Raw genomic sequence first — 15629 nt, forward strand, 5'->3', positions numbered from 1 at the left:
GGACTGAGAGAACAAACTGCACAACTTGAGGGAGAAAAGAGGCAACATCATGCTAGGTAGAAGGTGCAGAGACATGACTGGGTGGGGGGATCATGTGTGCTGTGGAGGGGAGGAAGACCTGATCAGGAAGAGAGGAGAGAAAGAGAGAGAGATTGAGAGATAGAGAGAGCTAGAACAGGTGCATAACATTGCAAAAAACAAAACAAAACAAAACATCACTTCCCCAAAACCACTGATGGGGAAAATGACAGGGGCTGATAATCACAAGTTTTTACAAGCAGCAGAGCTTGAAGTCTGAAGTTTTAGAAGTCTGTGACATTACTGGAGTGATGCCGAATAGGCATAGAAGTACTCTAGAGGAGAAGGAGGGTGGAGGCCCAGGAGTGCAGGGCATGGTCTGAAGATCCGCTGGGTTGCAATGGGAGAGACAGTTCCCCTTCTTGGAGTGCATTTGGGAGAGGGTGACACTACTGCCTCTCTGGGGACTGAAGAGCCAGCAGCCACCATTGAGCTGCCCTGTACATTAACATACAGGCAGAGACATCTACTGAGCTCAGCTAACCTGAATGCTGGCTTTTTGCTATTCTTTACCATAAACTCCAAGTCCCTACATGTTCGTGAGACTTCTCTTCTGGGACAAACTAGTGCAAGCCCCAGCATGGCAAGATACATCCCCAATAGATCAGCAAAGGTCTGTGTCTTACTGGGTCCCTAAAATTTGGAGTTTTGAAACCCAGACAGTGTGCCTGATAAAGTGCAGAAGCACTGTGCCATTAGGTGCCTATTATGAGCAGATGATTCAGATACAGAGGGGGTGAAGGTAGGAATCTGAGGGATGACTGGGACACATGAGGGGAGATTGTTTGGTCCTCTGTGAGGGCTTCCTGAACAACAGCATGTACAAATTCCCCTCTCTAGGGACAAGAGAGACTGTTGACACAATTTTCACCCCCACCCAACAGCACAGATGGACTTCAGTGATTAGCACAGAGCCCACAGTGGAGGCTTCAGCCACATACACCAAGCCTTGCCCCATTGTACTGTAGAGATGCTTCTGAACAAGGGCAAGTGTGCCTGAGAGTCAGAGCAGCAGTGGGCCCCTTCTCCAGAAGACCAATACAACCTTCCCCCCACCACCAACTCTACTGAACATAGAGTGCTGCAAAGCTTCAGCTCTAGGGGAAATAGGATAAAGCATCTTTTAACAAGCAGACTGAAACACACTTAGTTAAAACAGTGATCATAAAGATACTAGCCGGACTTGAGAAAAACATTGAAGACACCTGGGAGTCCCCTATCATAGACATAAAAGACCTAAAAACTAGTCAGGCTGAAATGAAAAATGTGTTGTAATCAAGATGCAAAACCAATATGGTTAGAAAAAGGAGAGGAACAAATAAGTGATATAGCAGATGAAATTATGGAAAATATGAAGCTGAAAAGAACAGGGAAAGAAAAACATAGGATCATCAATGTAGACTTAAGGAACTCAGTGGCTCCATAAAGCATAATAACATTCATATCATAGGAGTCCCAGAAGAAGAGAGGAGTAAAGAAGTGGAAGGTATATTTGAGCAAATTGTACCCAAAAAGTTCCTTAATCTGGGGAAGAAAAAAGATATCCAAAATCAGAAAGTACAAACTTCCATCAAAATCAACGAAAGCCTGCCAACACCGAGAAATAATGATAGTAAAATTTGCAAAATACAGAGGTAAGGAAAGAATCCTGAAAGCAGCAAGGGAAAAGAAATCTCTAACCTATAAGGGAAGACAAATAAGGTTAGAAGCAGATCTCCCAAAAGAAGCATGGCAGGCCAGAAGAGTGTTATGATATAGACAATGTGCTGAAGGGGAAAAACGTGCAGCCAAGAATGCTTTATCCAGCAAGACTGTCATTGAGAATAGAAGGAGACATAAAGAGTTTCCCAGACAAACAAAAATCAAAGGAGGTTGTGATTGCAAAAGAAGCCCTACAAGAAATATTAAGTGGAACTCTCTGAGTGGGAAAGAAAGACCAAAGGCAACAACAACAACAACAAAAACAGAACGGACCAGAGAAAATCTCCAGAAACACCAACTTTACAAGTACTACAATGGTTCTAAAGTCATACCTATCAATAATCATTGTGAACATAAATGGACTAAATACTCCAATCAAAAGACATTGGGTATCAGAATGGACTAAAACACAAGATCCATTTATATTCAGGCTAAAAGAAATTAATTTTAGACCTAAAGACACCTGCAGATTGACAGTGAGTGGATGGAGATCCATCTATCATGCTAATGAATATCAAAAGAAAGCCAGAGTAGCCATACTTACACAGCAAAGTAGATTTTAAACTAAAGACTGTAAGAAGAGTTGAAGAAGAGTACAATATCATAAAAGGGGGTCTATGCAATAAGAAGTTCTAACAATTGTAAATATTTATGCCATCAACATGGGAGTACCCAAATATATAAAACAATTAATAACAAATATAACAAAACACATTGATAGCAATATAGTAATAGTAGAGGATTTTACCACCACACTTATAGTAATGGACAGATTATCTAAGCAGAAAATCAACAAGGAAACAATGGCTTGAATGACATATTGAACCAGATGGACTTCACAGACATATTCAGAACATTTCAACCATGAGCAGCAAAATACACATTCTTTTGGAGTGCACATGGGATATTCTCCAGAAGAGACCACATACTGGGTCAAATCAGGCCTCAGAACACAAAAAGTTTGAGATAATACCATGCATATGTCCAGACCAGAGTTCTACGAAACTTGAAGTCGACCATAAAAGAAATTAGGAAAGACCACAAATACATGGAGGTTAAAGAATATCCTATTAAAGAATGAATGGGTTAACCAGGAAATTAAAGAATAAATCAAAACATGCGTGGAAGCACATGAAAATGAAAACACAAAAGTCCAGAACTCTGGGATGCAGCAAAAACGCTCATAGGAGGGAAGTGCATAGTAACACAGGCCTACCTCAAGAAGGGAGAAAAGTTTCAAATACACAGCCTAACCTTACACCTAAAGGTGCTAGAAAAGGAACAGCATAAAAGCTTAAATCCAGCAGAAAAAAAGAAAATAATAAAGATCAGAGCAGAAATAAATGATATAGAAACAAACAAACAAAATAGTAGAACAGATTAATGAAACCAGGAGCTGAGTCTTTGAAAGAATAAGTGAAATTGATAAACCCCTAGCCAGACATATCAAAAGGAAGGGAAAGAATGCAAATTAATAAAAACATGAATGAAGGAGGAGAGATCACAACCAACACTACAGAAATACAAACAATTATAAGGGAATATTATGAAAAAATGTATGCCCACAAATTGGGCAATTGGGAAGAAATGGATAAATTCCTAGAACTATACAAACTACCAACACTAAGCATGAAGAAATAGGAAATTTGAACAGACCCATAACCAGCAAGGAAATCGAGTTAGTAATCAAAAATCTCCCAAGAGGGACACCTGGGTAGCGCAGTCGTTAAAGCGTCTGCCTTCGGCTCAGGGCGTGATCCCGGCATTCCGGGATCGAGTCCCACATCGGGCTCCTCCGCTGGGAGCCTGCTTCTTCCTCTCTCACTCGCCTGCTGTGTTCCCTCTCTCGCTGGCTGTCTCTCTGTCACATAAATAAATAAAATCTTTAAAAAAAAAAATCTCCCAAGAAACAAAAGTCCAGAGACAGATGGCTTCCCAGGGGAATGCTATCAGACATTTAAAGAAGAGTTAATGCTTATTCTTGTCCAACTTTTCCAAAAAATAGAAATGGAAGGAAAATTTCCAAACTCATTCTGTAGGGCCAGCACTACCTTGATTCCAAAACCAGTTTTGTTGATTGTTTCCCTCACTGTGTAACTTTTTATTCTAATGAAATTCCAGTAGTTTATTTTTGATTTTGTATCCCTTTCCTCGGGAGACACATCTCAGGAAAGAATTTTTCCCAGCCAATGTCAAAGAACTTACTGCCTGCATTCTCTTCTGAGATTTTTATCTATTCAGATCTCACATTTAGGCCTTTAATATATTTTAAATTTATTTTTGTGTATGGTGTAAGAAAGCAGTTTCTTTCTTTTGCATGTTGCTGTCCAGATTTTTCAACACCATTTGTTAAAGAGACTGTCTTTTTCCCATTGGACATTCTTTCTTGCTTTGTCAAATATTATTTTACCATATAGTTCCTTGTTAATTTTTGGATTTTCTATTCTGTTCCATTGATATATGTGTGTATTTTTGTGCCCATTCTATATATTTTTTTATTACTTCAGGTTTTCAATAAAAGTTGAAGTCCAGAATGTGATGCCTCCAGCTTTGCTTTTTTTTTTTCTTTCTTTTCGTTCTTTCTGTTTTTTTTCCCCCCAATGTTGCTTTGTCTGTTTGGGATCTTTTGTGGTTCCATATAAATTTTATATTTGTTCTTTCTCTGTGAGAAATGATATTGGTACTTTGATAGGAATTGCATTAAATTTGCAGCTCGCTTTAGATAGTATAGATATTTTAACAATATTTTTTCTTCCAAAACATGAGCATGGAATTCCTTTTCATTTCATTTTGTTCTCTTCAATTTCATTCATTAGTGTTTTATACTTTCCAGTGTATAGGTCTTTCACCTCTTTGGTTTATTCCTAGGTATCTTAGTGGTTTTGGTGAAATTGTAAATGGGATTGATTCCTTAATTTTTCTTTCAGCTGCTTCATTATTGGTGTATAGAAATGTAGCAGATTTCTGTATGTTGGTTTTGCATCCTGTGACTTTGCTTAATTCCTTTATTAATACTAGCAGCTTTTGGATAGAATCTTTCAGTTTTCCTATGTATAATATCATGTCATCTGCAAATAGTGAAAATTTTACTCCTTCCTTACCAGTTTGAACACTTATTCTTATCTTTTGTTTTCTGAATGTTGTGGTTAAGACTCAGTACTATTTTGAATAACAGTGGTGAAAGTAGACTTCACTGTTTTCTTCCTGACTGGTGGAGGCAAATCTCTCATTTTTTTCCAATTGAGGATGATATCTGTTGTGGGCTTTTTATATATGGCCTTTATTATGTTGAGGTATGTTATGTTCTCTCTACACCTACTTTGTTTGAGGGTTTTTATCATGAATCGTTGTTATACTTTCTCAAATCCTTCTTCTGCATCTATTGAAAAGATCATATAGTTCTCATCTTTTCTTTTATTAATTTGTTACACATTGATTTGTGAATATTGAACCACCCTTGAAACACTGGAATAAATCCCACTTGATCATGGAGAATGATTTCTTTAATGTAATGTTGTATTCGGTTTGATAGTATTTTTTTGAGATTTTTTTTCTCCCATGTCCATCATGAATATTGGCCTGTATTTCTCATTTTTAGTGGCATCTTTAGCTCATTTTGCTATCAGGCTAATGCTGGTCTCATAGAATGAACTTGGAAGTTTTCCTTCCTTTTATATTTTTTTGGGGAATAGTTTTAAAAGAACAGGTCTTAACTCTTATAAGTGTTTGGTAGAATTTGAAAGTCATCTGTGTTAGACTTTTGTTTGTTGGGAGCTTTTTGATTACTGATTCAATTTCTTTTCCAGTTATAGGTCTGTTGAAATTTTCTATTTCTTCCTGTTTCACTTTTCATAGTTTATATGTTTCTTGGTATTTATCCGTTTCTTCCAGGTTGTCCAGTCTCTTGGCGTATAATTTTTCATAGCATTCTCTTACAATGTTTATGTTTCTGTGGAGTTGGTTGTTATTTGTCCTCTCTCATTCCTGATTTTTTCATTGGATACTTCCTCTTTTCTTTTTGATGAGTGTGGCTAGGGCTTTATCATTTTTTATTAATTTTTCAAAGAATCAGATCCTGGTTTCATTGATCTGTTCTTTTTTTTTTTTTTTTTAGTTTCTATATTCTTTCTTTCTCTTTTTGTTGTTTTTTTAGATTTTATTTATTTATTTGATAGAGGGAGAGGCAGCAAGAGAAGGAACACAAGCAGGGGGAGTGGGAGAGGGAGAAGCAGGCTTCCCGCTGAGCAGGGAGCCCAATGCGGGGCTTGATCCCAGAACTCTGGGATCATGACCTGAGCCAAAGGCAGACGCTTAATGACTGAGCCACCCAGGCGCCCATTGGTTGTTATTTGTTATCTCTCATTTGTGGTTTTCTTTCTCTTTTTTTCAGTTCTTTCTTATTTTTTCTTGATAAGTCTCACTAGAGGTTTATCAATTTTATTGTATTTTCAAACAACCAGATCCTGGTTTCAATGATCTCTTCTATTGGGTTTCATTTTAGTTTTTATATAATTTAAGTGTACTGTAATCTTTATTAGTTCCTGCTTTTGGCTCATTTATGTTTTGTTGTTGGTCTTTTTCTAACCTCATTATTTGTAAAGTTGGGTTGTTGATTTGAGATTTTTTTTTGCTTTCTGAGGCAGGCCTGTATTGCTGTAAACTTCCTTCTTAGAACCACTTTTACTGCATCCCAAAGGTTTTGGAACATTGTGTTTTCATTCTCATTTGTTTCCATGTATTTTTTTAATTTCTTCTTAAATTTCCAGGTTGTCCCATTCATTATTTATTAGCATGTTATTTAACTTGCTTGTATTTGTCATCTTTCCAGACTTTTTTTTTTTTTCTGGTTGACTTCTAGTTTCATAGCATTGTGGTCAGAAAAGATGCACGGTAAGACTTCAGTGTTCTTGAATTCGTCGAGGCTTGTTTTGTGGCCTAATACATGATCTGTTCTGGAGACTGATCTATGTGTAATTGAAAAGAATGTTTATTCTGCTGTTTTAGAATGGAATGTTCTGAATATGAATGTTAAATGCATCTGGTCCAGTGTGTCATTCAAAGCCATTGTTGCCTTGTTGATTTTCTGATTAGATGATATGTCCAATGATGTAAGAGGGATGCTAAAGCTATTATTGTATTATTCCTGATTAGTTCTTTTATGTTTGTTATTAAATATTTTATGTATTTGTGCGCTACCATTTGGGTGCATCAATATTTACAATTGTTTGATCTTGTTGGATTGTCATATGTGTAATTATATAGTGTCTTTCTTTGAAACACTTGTCCTATGCCTAATCTCCCAAATTGTGGTGGTTGGGGGTTGGGCACATTTTGTGGTGATTCTGGCTGTGGCTGGACCTGGTGCAAGATGGTGGCTTGGGGCGCATGACAGGGTGCAATGCAGAGGCTTGGTACTGCAAGGTGGCTGCTATGCATCTGGTGCCTGTGTGGGGTGCATGCATTGCTTTAACAAAATTTGACCTGAACATAGGTCTAAGGCTTGCAGGCCTGGAGTGGGTGAGTCCTCAGGAGGAGTTGTGGTTGCGGGGCACTGCTAGCAGGTTAGGTAGGAAGTGTCTGTGTAGCCTCTCCTCCCACAGGTGGCCCTGTGTTTATGCTGGGGTTGGGGAAGAAAAATGGCACATGCCAGCTCCCTTGTTTTTGGAGAATTCCCCCAACATGCTCTGAAATCAGTATGAATGTATTTGTCTCCTGTTTGTTCCCAGTATTGCATAAACTACTATTTTTATGTTGCCTCTCCATGCAGCCTGCTGTCTCTTTAAGGGTGGCAGCCCAGCTATCACTCACCCTTCTGGCTAGCCCAGTGCTGAGTCCGCTGACTTTTAAAGCTCCAGGCTTCAAGTCCCACTGGTAATAAGAACTCACAGAATTTAACTCCTCTGGTTTTCAAAGCTAAATGTTATGGGGATTAGTCTTCCCCATGTGTGTTCCTTGGTGCAAGGGTTCATTTCTCTGCACTCTCTGTGTACATAGCTCCTTTCTTTCTTCGTGCAGCCTCCCTCTGTCCTTCTGACCATTCTAAACTTTTAGATTTATCTTCTTCTCTATATTTAGTTGTGGAGTTTATTCTGCCCCTGTTTGGATTGCTCTCAGATTTATTTACTTTGAGGTAGATGATATCTAATTGTAAATGTGGGAGAGGGTAAGCTCAGAATCCTCTTACTCTGCCATCTTCCCAAGCTCCTCCTGGCATGAGTTCTAGTTTTTATACTTTCTTTAAAATTTTCTTCTAGAATGGAGAGATTGGTAAAATGTGAACATTAAACACACCCAAATGCTTTGATTAAATGTATATAAATGAGGTAATTAGTGAATGCATAAACAAAGTTTATTTTTGAATTGCTTCATCCAGAGATTCTTGTCTTAATTGATTAATTTTTTGACATATTCCAGTTCTGCTCAAACCAATTTTATTCTTAGAAATTAAGAGGCAGGGAGGTAAATTGAACTTTGGTCACTTGAGGGTTTTCGTCTTTTGGGTCCATAATTTAAAGCTTATGTTCTAGAATGGTGATTCTTGCATACCCTACTCTCAGAAACCAGTGTAGGATATAGCAATGAGATTTTTATGGGGAAAATGAACTTTGAGGTAGTTTGTTGTTTTTTGAAACCTCTACTGTATTAACTTAAAATAAATTTGAGAAACTAACTGTTGAAATCATGAAATACCATTTTTACTCTGATTCTTTTTCTTGACACCTGTTTTTGGCCTTTTATCTGAGTTTCAAATGATGTGGGCAGCTTCTTAAGTCAGTTGCAAATGAGTTTCTCTTTATTGTCTTTAGGTTCAAAAGTTTAAGCCACTTTGGGGCACCTGGGTAGAACAGTTTGTTAAGCAGCCAACTCTTGGTTTTGGCTCAGGTCATGATCTCAAGGTCATGGGATCAGGAGCCCATGGGGCTCTGTGCTCTGCTTGTCCCTTTCCCTCTGTGTCCCTTTTCCCCCACTTGTGATCTGTCTCTCTCTCTCTCTCAAATAAATAAATAAATAAATAAAATATTTTCTAAAAAAATGTTTGAGCCGTTTTGAACTTGGTGATATGTTTACCAATGTATACGATTTCATTAGCATTTTCCAAGAAGAAGGAAATACTTAAATATTCTCTGGTAATCATGACAGTATGACTGATTTACATGTGGAATTAAATTACTTTATGATTCAGTATGGTGTAATAAGTAATAAACCTGAAAATGATTGACTATTCAAATGATCATTTTTATTGTTACCTTGTTTCTGGCTTATTATTACAATATACAATAACATTTTCTTATTATAAATTATGGATTATCAGATTCTAATAGAGATTGAATAATTCAATATGTATATCATTCCCTGTCTTCCTTACTCATTTCTGAACTTTTTGTTCATATAACTATACCTCAATGCATTATTTGGTCTGTATTTATAAGAACTAAAGGCCAAAACTGAGACTTGCTCCTGTGTTTAATTCAAGCTGATAATAGTGTGAATTCCATTTGTTCCTAAGTGTAGGAAGGGCATAATATACAAATCATATTCATAATAAAGTAAGACTTAACTTCCCTTTTAATAAATATTTTATTTCAATTATTCATGGTAAATCTGATTCATATTCAATCATGAAATTCAGTAAGACTGCACTGTGAAGTTTAGAAAATTATGTAGGGAATTATATATTTTACATTCACAGAGATGGGCTTTGCTTAAACAGTGAAATATTCTGTTTTCTAAAAGGTTTATTTTTTTCTCTTGAATATTTCTGGATTGAGACAACATGAAGTTGAATAATCTTGACAGAAGTGTACCTTTTGTGTGTGGTTTCCCTAAGAGGGCAGTGTAATACTCCATAGTGGAAAGAGCTCAGACTTTTGAGTCTAACAGGCATAAATTTGATGTGTATCTTTTTTTTTAATTCATGCATTTACTTATTCAATGAGTATTATTTGTCCTATGTATTCCAAAGATAGTGAAGAGGAGTAGAAATATATCTTGCTTTCTTGGGATTTATAATTTATTAAAGTAGAAAGCCAAAACAAGCAATTAAAATGTTAAGGGTTTTAGATTACGTCCTTTAAGACCCTGTGGTGTTAATATTCATGCCAGATTATTTTTTGGGGGGGGGGTTCTCAGAATGAGAAAGAAGGCAGTAAGTTTGGGTGAGGAACTGAGGTGAAATGTCAAGAAAGACCTCAGACAGTCCCTCTGAGTACTCTAGAGCTGAGACAACCTTAAAAGTTGTAGTCTTGAGACAATGACCTTGGGCCTCTATAACCTTCCATTTACCAGTCATTGGATGTGACCTACTTCTGAGAAGGGAGTGTGACCTTAAGTTAAGAGCTCTTTCTCTGTTGAAGGGTAATTCTGGAAAGACCCAACTTAGAGCCATCAGCTATCAATATTCTTAAGCAGGTAGGAAATAAATGTCTCAGTTCTGAAGGAGAGCTGAGCAGTTTAGCACAGCATCCGTGACCCATTGTGATATGTGCTTTAGTAGGGGCCATGAAAGTATACTTTAAGACCACGCACAGAAAAATTGAACCTAGATTGGGGAGGGTCAAGGAAGTTTCTCCAAAAGCAATGACCTCTAAAATAAAGCTTGTAGAATGAAGGTTAGGGAATGGATTTCAGGAGCTATGCAGTCATTGGTAATTTCAAATGCAAATGGTCAAGACTGAGTATTGAGAAAACTAAAAAAAAAATGTGTTTGGATTTATAGTTAAGAAGAGAATTGTAAAAGATAAGGACAAAGATGTGACATCTGGGTGGCTCAGTTGATTAAGCATCCAACTCCTAATTTTGGTTCTGGTCATGATCTCAGGGTTGAGAGATTCAACCTTGCATAAGGCTCCACACTCAGTATAGAGTCTGCTTGAGAGTCTTTCCTTCTCCCTCTGTCCTTCCCCCTGCTCACACTCTTTCTCCCTCTGAAATAAAATAAATAAATGAAATCTTTTAAAAAGAGATAAGGACAAAGAGGTGAATGAGCTAGATCATGTCTTCTCTAATATGTTAAGAATTTATTCTTAAAGACTATGTGACCTTGAGCAAATTCCTTTACCTCACTGTGCCTTACTTTCTTGACCTATAAAATATAAAGAAAATATTATCCAATTCCAAGGATTATGCTGATGGTTGAATAAGATAACATAATGATCCTAGCATGGTGTCTAGCAAGAGGTATGTACTCATCCTTCCATGTGGAAATGTACAAGGTAGGCTTTAGCCTTAAGCAAAGAAATGATAGCTTAGACAGTTGTAATTTGGGCATGCATCAGTGAGGCCTCATACCAAATGGTATCTCTCCCATTAATGATAGCAAGTTTAGCATTCTTGAATATTGTGCATCAGAATTTACCTTTCCTTAAAGTAGTGAAAAGACTAGTATAATGAAATAATTTGATTTATGTTAGGGGAAATGGGAAGTGAAAATCTGGATGTAGAGGGAAAGATGGCAGAAATAGGGATTATGGCATCATTAAAGACACATTTAGCATGTTTTACAATTTAACATCTTGTTAGCCCTGGAAATGGATAATTTTGACAACATGTTTATACATTTGTATAAATAAGAAATTAATTTTGTTTTTGCTTATCTGTTTTGCAGAAATGAAAATAATCATCTTACTTTAAGTGCAATATAGTGAGATGGACTCACTGCTTTTGGCTGGTGGGAGTATAATCTGGGACAACTTTTCTACAGAGCTGTTTGGTGGTATATATAGCGATCAAAAAGATATTTGTACTATTTGACCCATAAATCACATATAGAAATTCAGGTTTAGGAAATAATTTGTGATAGAAGCTCATGTTTATGTACAGGAATATTAATCACATTGTTATTTACAGGAGGAAAAAATGGGAAAAAGACTAATGCAAAATGGTAGTAAAATAGTTATGTACACTGAGATATGTTCACACAGAAGACCATTAGCCAAATTTAAATTTCAGAATTTTGGGCACCTGGGTGGCTCAGTTGGTTAAGGGACTGCCTTTGGCTCAGGTCATGATCCTGGAGTCCCAGGATATAGCCCCGCATTGGCTCTCTGCTTAGCAAGGGTCTGCTTCTCCCTCTAACCCTCCCCCCTCTCATGCTCTCTCTCTCTCCCTCTCATTCTTTCTCTCAAATAAATAAATAAAATCTTTAAAAAATAAATAAATTTCAGGGTTTTGAAAAATATCCTTATAGGATAAAATTTTCATTACATAAAATAAAAAGCAGTATACTAAACTTATACAGAATAATCACATTCTTATGCACACACCTGCATACACACACATATACAAACACACATATACACAGGTTGGAAAACATTGGCCAAAATTCTAATAACACTGTTTCTAGATGTGAAAATATGAATCATTTTATCATTTTTCATTATGTTTACCTATATTTTTCAAATTTTCTAGAATGCACCTGTGATAATTAGTAATCACAAGAAATGTTATATATATTTTTAAATATCACTTTATTCTCCTGGAATATTGGTAAAATTGTTTCTTACCCAGCCTTTCAAGCCATTTTTTAATGTCTGTAGCCAAAGAAAAAGATTCCTCTGAATATGCATATCTCCCACTTCCCTCTACTTTCTAAGAAATTAAATAATGCTTAAGATGGACTTAGGCTTTTTGGGGTGAAAGACCTTTTAAATTTAAAATATTATTTATGGCAATACTAAAATTTTATAAATTCCAATGTGGACAGTAATCTATAAATTGTGCGCATTGTGACTATAGTATCTTTATATTTGGACACAGAATCCTTTTAACATAATAAATTTTGTCATAATAAATTTTAAAACACTGGGGAAAAAAAGGATGTGCTGCCTTCCATATATGAGTAGACAGCAAATTTTGCACTATTCAGCTTGAAAAGGTTAAGGTAGAGGTGACATATAATTGTAATATATAAAATTACATTTTATTGTAATCTAAAAAATCACATTGGTATAAATGGAAGATTAAAAGAAACTATATTAGGAGTCAAAATAAGAAAAGAAATAAATCAGAAGGTGATAGATAATAAGCACAATAAATTGTTTTAGGAAGTATTTAAATTCATGGATGTTTAATTTGTATGACTATTATGGGAAGATATATCAATTTAGAACCTCTTTTCACATTTTAAGACAAAAAGATCCCTTGTAATAAATTGTACTTCTACCTTGGTTTTATCTATAAGCCATTGTGTCATTTACCACTATCATAGTTTAAACTTTTTAGGTACAATTATCGTGCTTCTTTCACTTACATGTGTATCCAATGAATTGTCTACTACACTGCTTAAATATTTGAATCTAAATAATATATTGAATTGTATTAAACTCCCAGATGACAAACATTGAGCAAAATAATGGAATGGTTGGGCTATTGGTAGGCACCACAGAAGTTTAGTTCAATAGGGGCGCCTGGGTGGCTCAGTCGTTAAGCGTCTGCCTTTGGCTCAGGGTGTGATCCCGGCGTTGTGGGATCGAGTCCCACATCGGGCTCCTCTGCTATGAGCCTGCTTCTTCCTCTCCCACTCCCCCTGCTTGTGTTCCCTCTCTCGCTGGCTGTCTGTATCTCTGTCAAATGAATAAATAAAATCTTTAAAAAAAAAAAAAAGAAGTTTAGTTCAATAAACAAGAGAGCAATTTGATCTTTGAACTCAAGATTTTCTACTAGGAGGTAAGTGCAAACCTATATGTGACTTGTACACAGCAAAGGATAAGATTGAAAAGAACCGTGTGAATACTGCTGTTTCTGCAATAAGGAATTTGTTGACACACAACTGTAGAAACACGTAATGATTTTGGTGAATGGAATTAGGGGTCTCCAGCTAAAATATTTTAGGGATACATAGGATCACTGGAACATAAAATATATATCTACTTATGATATAGTGTAGAGGTAAATGAAATATTCTTTGTAAAGTAATATTGAATAATATTAAATAGTAATTATTTAATATAATTAATATTAATAATATATGATATAATTAATATTAATTGTATATGGTATAATTAATATTAATTATATATGATATAATTAATATAAATATTAATTATATATTAAAGAAATATGCTTTTTATACTATGTGTTTGTGGGAATTGCACAGGAACATCAGATTCTTGAGTACACTATGAGCAATTGAAAGAGTTGGCTTAAATGTACATTATTAAAAAATCTTTTATTATTTTATGTTAGTCACCATACAGTACATCATTAGTTTTTGATGTAGTGTTCCATGATTCATTGTTTGCGTATAACACCCGGTGCTCCATGCAATACATGCCATCCTGAATACCCATCAACGGCCCAACCCAGCTCCCTATTCCCCTCCCATCTGAAACCCTCAGTTTGTTTCCCAGAGTCCATAGTCTCTCATGCTTCATTCCCCCTTCTGATTACCCCCCCTTTCTTTATCCCTTTCTTCTCCTACCGATCTTCCTAGTTCTTATGTTCCATAGGTGAGAGAAATCATATGATAATTGTCTTTCTCTGCTTGATTTATTTCACTTAGCATTATCTCCTCCAGTGCCATCCATATTGCAGCAAATGTTGAGAACTCGTTCTTTCTGATAGCTGAGTAATATTCCATTGTATATATGGACCACAATTTCTTAATCCAGTCATCTGTTGAAGGACATCTCGGTTCCTTCCATGCTTTGGCTATTGTGGACAATGCTGCTATGAACATTGGGGTGCATATGGCCCTTCTCTTCACTACATCTGTATCTTTGGGGTAAATACCCAGTAGTGCAATGGCTGGGTCATAGGGTAGCTCAATCTTTAACTTTTTAAGAGACCTCCACACTGTTTTCCAGAGTGGCTGTACCAACTTGCATTCCCACCAACAATGTAGGAGGGATCCCCTTTCTCCACATCCTCTCCAACAATTGTTTCTTGCCTTGTCAATTTTTGCCATTCTAACTAGCGTAAGGTGGTATCTTAGTGTGGTTTTGATTTGAATTTCCCTGATGGCTAATGATTTTGAACATTTTTTATGTGTCTGTTAGCCGTTTGTATGTCATCATTGGAAAACTGCCTGTTCATATCTTCTCCCCATTTTCTGATTTGTTTATTTGTTTCTCACGTATTGAGTTTGAGAACTTCTTTGTAGATCTTGGATACCAGTCTTTGATCTGTAGCATCATTTGTAAATATCTTCTCCCATTCCGTGGGCTGTCTCTCAGTTTTTTTGACTGTTTCCTTGGCTGTGCAGAGGCTTTTTATCTTGATGAAATCCCACAAGTTCATATTGTCTTTTGTTTCTCTTGCCTTTGGAGATGTGTCATGAAAAAGTTGCTTTGGCCGATGTTGTAGAGGTTACTGCCTATGTTCTCCTCTAGGATTTTGATGGATTACTGTCTCACATCGAGGTTTTTCATCCATTTGGAGTTTATCTTTGTGTATGGTGTGAGAGAGTGGTCAAGTTTCATTCTTTTGCAGGTAGCTGTACAATTTTCCCAGCACCGTTTATTGAAGAGACTGTCTTTTTTCCACTGGATGTTTTTTCCTGCTTTATCAAAGATTAGTTGCCCAAAGAGCCGAGGGTCCATTTCTGGGTTCTCTATTCTGTTCCATTGGTCTATGTGTCTGTTTTTGTGCCAGTACCATGCTGTCTTTGTGATCACAGCTTTGTAGTACAGCTTGAAATCCAGCATTGTGATGCCCCCAGCTTTGTTTTTCCTTTTCAACAGTTCCTTGGCGATTCGGGGCCTTTTCTGGTTCATTACAAATTTAAGGACTATTTGTTCCAGTTCTTTGAAAAATGTCATCGGTATTTTGATCAGGATGGCATTGAAAGTGTAGATTTCTCTGGGTAGCATGGACATTTTAACTATGTTAATTCTTCCGATCCATGAGCATGG

The sequence above is a fragment of the Ursus americanus genome, chromosome X (genome assembly GCF_024610735.1).
Source record: "Ursus americanus isolate L20-20 chromosome X, mUrsAme1.1.p, whole genome shotgun sequence".
NCBI lineage: Eukaryota > Metazoa > Chordata > Mammalia > Carnivora > Ursidae > Ursus > Ursus americanus.